The 9,841-nt window shown below is 22.9% G+C and overlaps 1 long non-coding RNA gene across 1 annotated transcript; it reads right to left on the bottom strand.

The window, feature by feature from the left end:
* Positions 1-258: 258 nt before the first annotated feature.
* Positions 259-9,736, bottom strand: LOC116186251. The gene is made up of 4 exons (XR_004151206.1): positions 9,724-9,736; positions 9,404-9,409; positions 7,859-7,860; positions 259-410 (listed from the first exon to the last, which is right to left on the bottom strand). It is a non-coding gene; the product is annotated as an uncharacterized LOC116186251 (long non-coding RNA).
* Positions 9,737-9,841: the final 105 nt, after the last annotated feature.

Below are 9,841 nucleotides of genomic sequence, written 5' to 3'. Positions count from 1 at the left end.
ACGATGTAGGATTAATAATAAGATAGAAAGTTTATAAAAAATAGATGATATTGTAAAAAAAAAAATATTTAAACATTCTTTTCGATCATGCCATTTTCTTCCGGATATTGTACAATTAGCAACAATTTTATGTGAAACCATTTAGACCATTTAGAAGTTAGAAAAAAATATTCAAAATCAAAAAATCGTCTATCCTATGTAAACAGAAGAATATTTAAATAGAAGAAAAAATAGAAATAGAAATAGAAAAAAATAAATAAATATAAGAATATTTAAAGATTCTTCTCAATCGTTCCATTTTCTTCCGGATGTTATACAATTAATAACAATTTTACATGTTATTTAGATAGAGAAGTCAAAAAAAATGTTAAAAATCAAAAAACTATCTATGAAATATTTTAGAAATTCAACTTATTAAAAAAATATTTATTTAGAAAACTAAAGTGATTAAAGAAGTATAAAAAAAAAAGAATTAAATCAAGAAATCTCTGCCAAAGTGTAGAAATAGAATTCTTTCTTACTTTAAGTAGAAGATTCGCTATAAACTCAAAAGAAAGTCAAAACAAGATAAATTTAAATGCAAAGATAAATGGAATGGAAATAGTATCTATTTTTTAATTATAAGTAACAAAATAGCTTTAATCATCAAAATTAAAAATTCAGCAAGACTAAATCGGACTATTATTTCTTCAAAGATCCTGAAGACATTTTTTTCTGCAAAAGCACATGATTTCATTCGATTATTCAATTAAATATTAAGATATAAGTTGATATCTTATCGGTTTAAAAAATAGCAAGAAAAAATAACAAGAATTGTTCTAAAAATAGATTTTTAAAAATGATAGAAACATAGAAGCAATCTACTTCTTTTCTCTTACGAATATATTGTTTAATATTAGTACAATTTCACATTATCAAACAATTAATTCAAAACTTTCAGAATAAACTTTTATTTCTTTCATATAAGCCAGTTGATTTTAGTTGATAAGTAACAATGCAATAAATACAATGGTAAAGTAGATGTATTTTTGAACATTTACTTACTACTTTTAACTATCAATGTAAAAATTCTTAATTTTGCTACGATGGAGCGTCTTAAAAACCGTAAATAGAAATCTTCAAAGAGTTGAATGATATGTTTTTTGAAAAGTATAGAGCGATAAAAGTTGATTCTATCCCTCCTAAGTTATGAATTAGAATATAGACATTTGAACCCCATCGTAAATAAAAAATAGGAATTTAATTATATATATTACTATTTAATTATATATCTATATTATTTATATTTAAAAAATGAATGGATAGATCTGGCTTAATTTCAGAGAGAAAAACTGATATTCTTCTTACCTTTATGAGGATAAATAACAATATCATAACAATAAACCTACATGAAACAATTATTTTTACAAAAAGAATTTAATTGTTTTAGTGAAAATTGATATACATTGAAAAGTAATGATCAAGGCAGATAGAATAATTAATGAAAAAAATCTAGTTATATCGAATCTGTACAATCCATCTCAGAAGAGACTCTGTAAGTTTGACGAACAATTGTGCTGTACAATAATTGTCAGGTTAAAGAGAGATCAACATATAATCCTGAAATAAATGACGATAATTCGTATCATTTCGCATAATTTTTTGTATATTTATAGATAATAAAATTTTTATTCTATTATATATATGTATATTGAATATATATATATATATTATATATATACTATACTTCTTAATATATATCTTAATATATATTAAAAATTATAATCGAAGTTTTTCGCATAATTCAACATAGATGTCGGTTATAATCAAGCAATGATGATGAATTTATTATTGAAGATTTAAACATGGAAACCAACAATGGCATTATATAAGTTATATATGTAATGTTGTTGAACATGATAAGGAAGAATAAAATGGAAGACATCCAGAAATGACATAATGTGTGAAGAAGAAAAATAAATTTTCCGTCCAAAAAATATTGATTTATAGATTTTTTCAAATTGTATAATTCCGATTATAGAAAGCCAATATATATATATTGAGTATTTTTCATCGATAAAAGATTATTAGAAATAATCGCTCAAACAAATCTGGAAGAATTCTGAAACAAAACAATCTGGCAAATCAATCAATTTACAATAATTGGATATAACTATGTCAAATTACATATTGAACATGGTTTATAAGTTTTATTATATAATAAAATAATTATATAATAAATAAGATAAAAAAATTGATATAAGAGATTATTAGTGCCAGTATCATTTTCTTTTTCTAATAATAATTTTAAAAGAACAATTTTTTCAAATTTTCTGAATGTTTCACTTATATATAGTTTGAAGAGAATTAAGAATTTTTTATATAATTTTTTATATATATTTAGTATATCTGGTTTATCTCAAACAACTCAAATATTTTAAAAAATATGAAACATATGAAAATATGTTTGAGATAAAAGTTAAAAAAATACAATACATTACAATATTAATAATTTTTTTTGTAAATGGATATAGAGATATCATATGAAGATCAATTTCAATTTTTCAAATGGATTATTATAATTGATGCAATTTATTATTTTCTAAAGTATTTATATATTTAATCTTTAGCTTAGGAAATATTGTAATTTAAAGTTCAAAAATTTATCATATGAAAGACAAGGAATATGAAAAGTAATTATCATTCCTTTTCCTGCTTTCTCTGCCTTTCATGTAAATTATATGAAATTCAAATTACAATATATCTTAAATTAAAAATTTTTCAACAAAAATAACTAAATTTTTTATACCAAATAATGAATTTCATTGATTAGTAAACAATTTTATTGATTAATAATAATAATAATAAAATTATATAATTCCATCTATAAAAATTAAAGATCTTCGTTAATCTATTATAATACTGCATAATGTATCTCTTTATACCAAACTGAAAGAAAAATAAATAAATTTCTGGAATCGTTCATATTTTTCCAAATATTTTGAACGAATCATAATAAACAGTATGTATGAAAACCAACGACAATCTTGAAACAAAAATTTTAAAAACTAACAGTTAAATTGTCCTCAGAGATTGCAATTTTTCAATCCAGCATACCGTAAACCTGTGGTCATATTTCGCAGGAATGGGAGTCTTATCTTAATTGCGAGAATCGTAAGCTCTATAAAAAATTCTTAATTCTCTCCAAACTATAACAGGCGAAGAAAACAAATTCTAATTGATGGCATCAAAGACTGTCGATTGGATCAATGAATCTATCGAACTCGGGAATATCATCCTCCGTTTCTTTTCTCCAGTGTATTCAATCTTATCTGGGTATGGCGAATTATAAAATCAAAATATTATAAAACCAAATCTAAATATTGATGAAAGAGGAAAGAGGGAGAGAAGAAAAAATGATCCAAATAAAGCCAAATTTGACGAGCAAAGCATTTGATTGCGTGTCACTATGTTAATTTCGATTGTTTTAACTCAAGGAAAGAAATAAAATGATGAAGGATCATTTCTATTTGACGAGAAAACTTCTGATTCTGACATTAATTTCCTCTATCATTGAATCGGAATTTAAAGAAGAAGGCTTCATAAAAAAATGTCTTATAATTATAATTATTTTAGCTCAGATCAAAAGACATCTTGTATGACTCAAATGAAAAAAGAATTTCAAAGAGAGAAAATGTAAGACGGAGACTTAGCATCATTATCTAAAAGGAATCTATCTGATAAGAGAGAAGGAATGAAAAAATGTGAAAGAGATAGAGATAATGAACTCTATCTCCAAAAGACTGCACGTAAATTTTACGCATGGCAAGTCTGTATCTACAAATATAATACTACAGCAACAATGCATCACTTCAACAAGATCACGGTTGAGAGATAAAATTTACAGCTCAGCTATTAAATTAGAAACTTTCAAAATGAGATTATTTCTCCAAAATGAGAGCGAACATAGATGCGATTCGGCGAAAGAGCCAATTATTTCTATCTCTGCTGTCCAGAGTATCAACTTAAAATAAAAAAAGGAATCGCCATGCGGACATCGATCGATACTCTAAAGTATCGGAATCTAAATTGAGCAGAAATGGGAGAGAGTCATTACAAGAAAATTAACAAAGATTTCAAATGTGAACTTATTATTGTACGAATATCTCAAGATTCGAAGGATTCACAGACGGATGAGTATAGAAAAAGGAAAACCTGAACGTGAATAATAAGAAGAACGCTTCCAGATCTAAAAAAATCAATGTTTCAAGTGCATGAAGCATCAATCGAAAAATTAAAAAAATGAAAAAAACGATTACAAAAAAAGAAGAATGTTTAAAAAATTATCTCGAAAATACATACTGAAAAGATCGAGGAATGAAACAAAGGAACAGTTATTGGTGCCAAAATAGTAGTTAGCAATAGAAAAGAAAAAATGCAAATAACAGAGTTTCATAAACGTAAACATTATCTTCAAGATCAAAATCAAAATCAAGATAAACATAGAAAAGGTTAAAGCCATAATTAATTAAATGATATAAAATAGATCAAATTTTAGATCTATAGATCTATAGATCAGAAGGAAAGTTTGTTAAGGCGAGCCAATCACCTTCCCAAAGAACTGATAAGATTTACATTTCCTTACATCTTGACACACTTTGAATCAAGTATCTTATAGACGCTAATCGAAAAACGGCGACAAGATGCTTGCGAATAGAATGGACAAATTCAACAAACGATTGCAATATTACCGCTGTCTCGAATTGGGACACGTATGGCAACAATATAAAGCATTAATTTATAATTGTAATGTATCTAATCATAAATATCCGTTGCAATGTGTTAAATCAGTTAATCACAGAATGGGAATCGAATTATGATCGTCACAAAGAAAGAAAGAAGACAGAAGATGCTGGAACAAAGAAAAAGACTTAAAAATCTGCGGCAGAAGGATCTGTTATGACGAAAAGATCGAATGAATATGATAGAGGTTAATTATTCATAATTCTGATTCTGTAAACCAACTTCAAAATATCTAATAGACGTTAATATTTTGTGTAATTTGATATACAATGAATGCAGCGAAACCGTAAAATATCTGAAACCTGATTTTAGGGATAAAAATGGCGTTTATTATGTTTATCATTCTTACTGGAATATATACGAGGTTGAGTTTCGTCGTGGACAATAAGCTTGCTGACATTCCAAAATGAAATTTCACTCAATCATATAAATTCAAAAAATGAATTGGCTTTATGATTTATATATCTGAAAAAGCTGAAAAAATGGAAGATTTGTATGTGTTAACAGATTCAAATACATAAAGAATGGATATTTGTAATTAATTTTGAATCATTCAATTCGATCTTTCTGTAAAAAAGTTAAAAAAGTTAAGAATTATAATATACTTATAAAAAGTATATAAAATATACTTATAAAAATATATACTTATAAAAGTATAGACTTTAATAAGTATATAATTATAATATATCTATAATATACTTATAAAAAGTTTCTATATTGGATTCGAATCTTATAAGTTAAAGCCACCACATATTTCTAAAATATTATACAAATATATATTTAGAATTACTGAAATGTTATATAATTGAAACAATCATATCAGAAACACATTTTTAATAATAAGAAAAATCTCAATTTCAAAATAATTTCTGTTTAAATTGAAAGAATATATTGTTATTGAGAAAAGACAGAAGTGTATTAGAAATTATTATATATCATAAATGAAAGAAATAATGATAAAATGAATAATGATGCGAAAATAAAATGAAATCAAATGTAATTATTCAATATAATAAGTACAAAGGCAAGTATATAAAGTAAAAAGAATTATGTGCAGTGAATACATAATTATATACTTTATCAAGAATTATCAGAAAGAAAAAAAAACTGTAATGCATAAAAGTTGCAAGAAATTTGATGAATATTAGTCCATTCCATGACACATGGATACCAAATTATATAGAATGTCTATATCTGATATTGATAAACAATTAAACAAGAAATTGAACAATAATAAAAATTTGAATATTGCAACATTTACGAACAAAAATCTTATATATAAATGATTGTTTTGAGAAATATTATATTTTATAAAATATTACATATAAAAATCATTTATCTCTAATTAATTCCTACATTTTACATAAACTTGTATAAAGTATATTGTATTGTATAAATATGAACATTTTCTACTAATCACTTGAAATACGTCAAATCAATGATATATCAAATAATTATAAATATATCAAATAATTTTCTTTAAATATATAAAAAGATTTCAAATATCGATTGAAAAAAAAAACTTCATATACTTTGTAAAAAGCAAAGATCGTTCTGTTTTAAATCAAATTTAATGGAAGCGCGAGATTATATTTGCAAAAAGTTATGCAATATTATAATAAAATGCAATGTCTTAATAAATTTAAAATACATCTTGGCAAATGTTTTATAAAATATCATAAATAATCAACATTGCAAAAACATAATATTTTATATAAATAATGTAATAAAAACATTGAAAAATAGCAATTGAATTATTTAATTTCATTTGATATGGAATTATGAAAATTTTAAATATAAAATTATTTTATACTAATTGCTTCTTTTTTTTATAATTTTCATTATTAATTTATATTAAATTATTGTAAAAAATATTCTCTATATTTTGTGTTTTTTAAAAATTTATTATTTTTTAAAATCCATCATTTATTAATTTCCTATAAAAAATTAAAGAAATTATTATTATTCTATAGAAAAAAACTTTTGGAGTACAAAGATTAGAGAAACAGTATAGATTTATAAAAATTTATAAAGTTTTTAAATCATAATTGATCATTGCATTTTGTATATTTAATATATACTTAAATATTATAAAAATATCAAAATATATTTCGTGAAATTGATAATGTTGGTAAAAATAAGGATATAAAATGTAAGATTATTAATCATGAAACAAATCAAAGCAATATCATCAAAATAAACTTTAACAAAATCATATTTGTTCAAAACAAATGAACATGAAACAAATATTAATACAATAATATGCAATGACAAAAACAGTTTATAATTTTCTTAATGAGATATTTGACAATATGAAAACAATAAAATATTGAAGAAAATACTATTTATCGATAAAGTATCTTTTACAAATCATGATCAAATAATTATATATTATTGAAAATTCAAAATCATGATAAGATAGGTAAATAAAAATCACAGATTATAAATATTTAATGAAATCATAAATAATAATATTTGGACCTTATTTTATTAACGGTACTCAAACTGGACAGAAGTATATTGAATTTTTAGAAAATTTTAGAAAATTATTAAATTTGTAAGTTTTTAAAAAACTTATCAAATGATACTCTGATATCAATAACAAATTCTTTATGAAACATCCTGCATTTTAAAAATACTTTCAAATTACATTCAAATATTGGGAAAATTTTGTAAAATAAGTATTATATAAGGAAAGAAATTTCTCAGGAATAAAAATAAAAAAACTCGGTACGTTTTAGTTCATCGTTACTTATTCCTAAATCACTAATTATCTTTAACAATAAAAGTTTTTTAGTAATAAAACTCGTATTAGGATTAAGGAAGACGTATTATATGATTTATTATGAATAAAATCATGGTTACATCCCTATTATATTATTATATATTGGTGAGTTTTCTTTATATATTTATAAAAAATTAAATATTCATCAATATGATGAATGAAAATATTTATGATGGAAGTTATAAACATAATATAATTATAAATATAAAAACGCTATAAAATCTTATAAAAAAGACAGATAATTCAAAATATTTTTGTGTGATCAAAAAGTGGGATCAAGAAAGAATCAACTTCTTTGTGGCAATCAATAGGTTTTGTATCAGTAAAGTTAATTAGTATGATTGCGAAGGATAATTCGGCAAAAACAAAAAATTAATTATTATTGTTCAAAAAAGAAAAATATTTTTTTTTAAAAGAAAGAAGAAATATATTTTAAAAAGAAGAAGAATAAAATCTTTTGTTCTTTATGATTGTAAAACTGGATATATTCAAGATTTTATTGTACATTATACATATAGATCGTATAGCTCATATAAATCGTAACGAAGTTTGCTATAAAAAATTTTTTTTCAAATTTGCTTAAAATTTACTATATATATGTATTATAAATTATGATCAAAGAAAATTTAAAATTTCTGCAACTCGATTTCATTTATGATTTCACTATCAGAAAAATTCTAGAAAAATATCCGGTATAATAAAAATATTTATATCAAATATCTGGTAAAACATCTAAGTCTGGAAGAATTATTTCTCACGATAATTCATTTCGTGAATTAAGTGAACTAAGTGAAAAACATTTTCTATCGAAAAATGTTAATTCAACAGGAATAAAATAGAACGCCAGAAATGTATTGTTTGTGCAGAGCATAAAAAACGAAAAGAAACATTATCAGTGCATTTTTAAGTTGTATATAAAGAAAGATTATTAAACATTCATTGATATATCAAAATTTTCTCATTCTATTCTCGCCAATATTCTCGTCTATATTAAATGTTTTATATTTATTTTTTTTAATAAATGTAAGCGCAATATAATAAAAACAATTATTTTTATTAATAAGAAATCACTTTATATAAAACAGTATCACATATTGTGATGATTATTGCGATAGCTGTATCGCTTGAATAACCTATTTTGTTTCTAAGCATTAATATTAAAAAATACACAATAATACAATATAAAATACAACAAACCTTTCGCATCATTACATAATCATCCACAGAAAAACTACTAATTAAAGTAAATTGATCCAGGGAAGGGACCTCATTTGTTTTCAAGACAAATACTATGACTGGTGATTATTATAGCATGATTATCATAGAGAATGAAAAATAGATATAGGAAAAATTAATTCCAAACATTTTTAATTTATAATTTATGATAATAATGAACAATATATCATTTTATTCAGTGAATAAATGAATAAAACATCTTTATGTGCGAGCTAAAAATGCCATTGACATGAACGAAAAATAAGGAACAAAATTTTTTGTTCACTTTAATGGATTACATATTATATTAATTAATGCAATGAAATCAATCACAAAAAATTAGCTAAAAAAATTATCAGAACCCAAATCTAAAAGAAGCATAATTCAGTGGAAAATGCTAGATAGATTATCATTATAAATCAATAACACTATAATGATAATAAAAATGATTTAAGTAATTTAATTTAAAGTTTGAAATTCAATAAGAGAACATTGAATTTAGAAATATTTTTATTTAAATATGAACTTTACATTGAAAAAAAGTAACAATATTTCTTCATTGTATTAATAACTGAGATCCGAAACTGGATCAGTGATTTAATGCTAATTAAAATGATTTACTACTATCTTACTATTCTATGTTAAACAAGAATGATTTATTTATCTTATATCTTATATCTTGATATAACGTTATATAAAATTATTCTATTTATATTTAATATTCTGTGGAATATTAATCCAATTAACAATTAATATAATCCAATTAATTATCTTCAATGGAATCAGATTGAAGATTTGAAGATTTGATGAAGACTACTGTAACCGGCAAACCAGAAGAGAAAATTGACCATAAATAAGGAATTAAAGGAATTTAATAAAATTAAAAGCGTTGTCTGATACACTGGACATTATGAAGATCAAGATCATTCCGAATATACAACATACGATTAAGAAATATAAAAGTAAGAATACGAGTAAATATATTTGGATATAATATATACAACTAACTTATATTATATTATTATCATCGTTTTCGATATACAATCGATCACATAAATA

This window comes from Apis dorsata, unplaced genomic scaffold (genome assembly GCF_000469605.1).
Source record: "Apis dorsata unplaced genomic scaffold, Apis dorsata 1.3 scaffold_526, whole genome shotgun sequence".
Lineage (NCBI taxonomy): Eukaryota > Metazoa > Arthropoda > Insecta > Hymenoptera > Apidae > Apis > Apis dorsata.
This window is presented reverse-complemented; position numbering and strand designations above follow the sequence as displayed.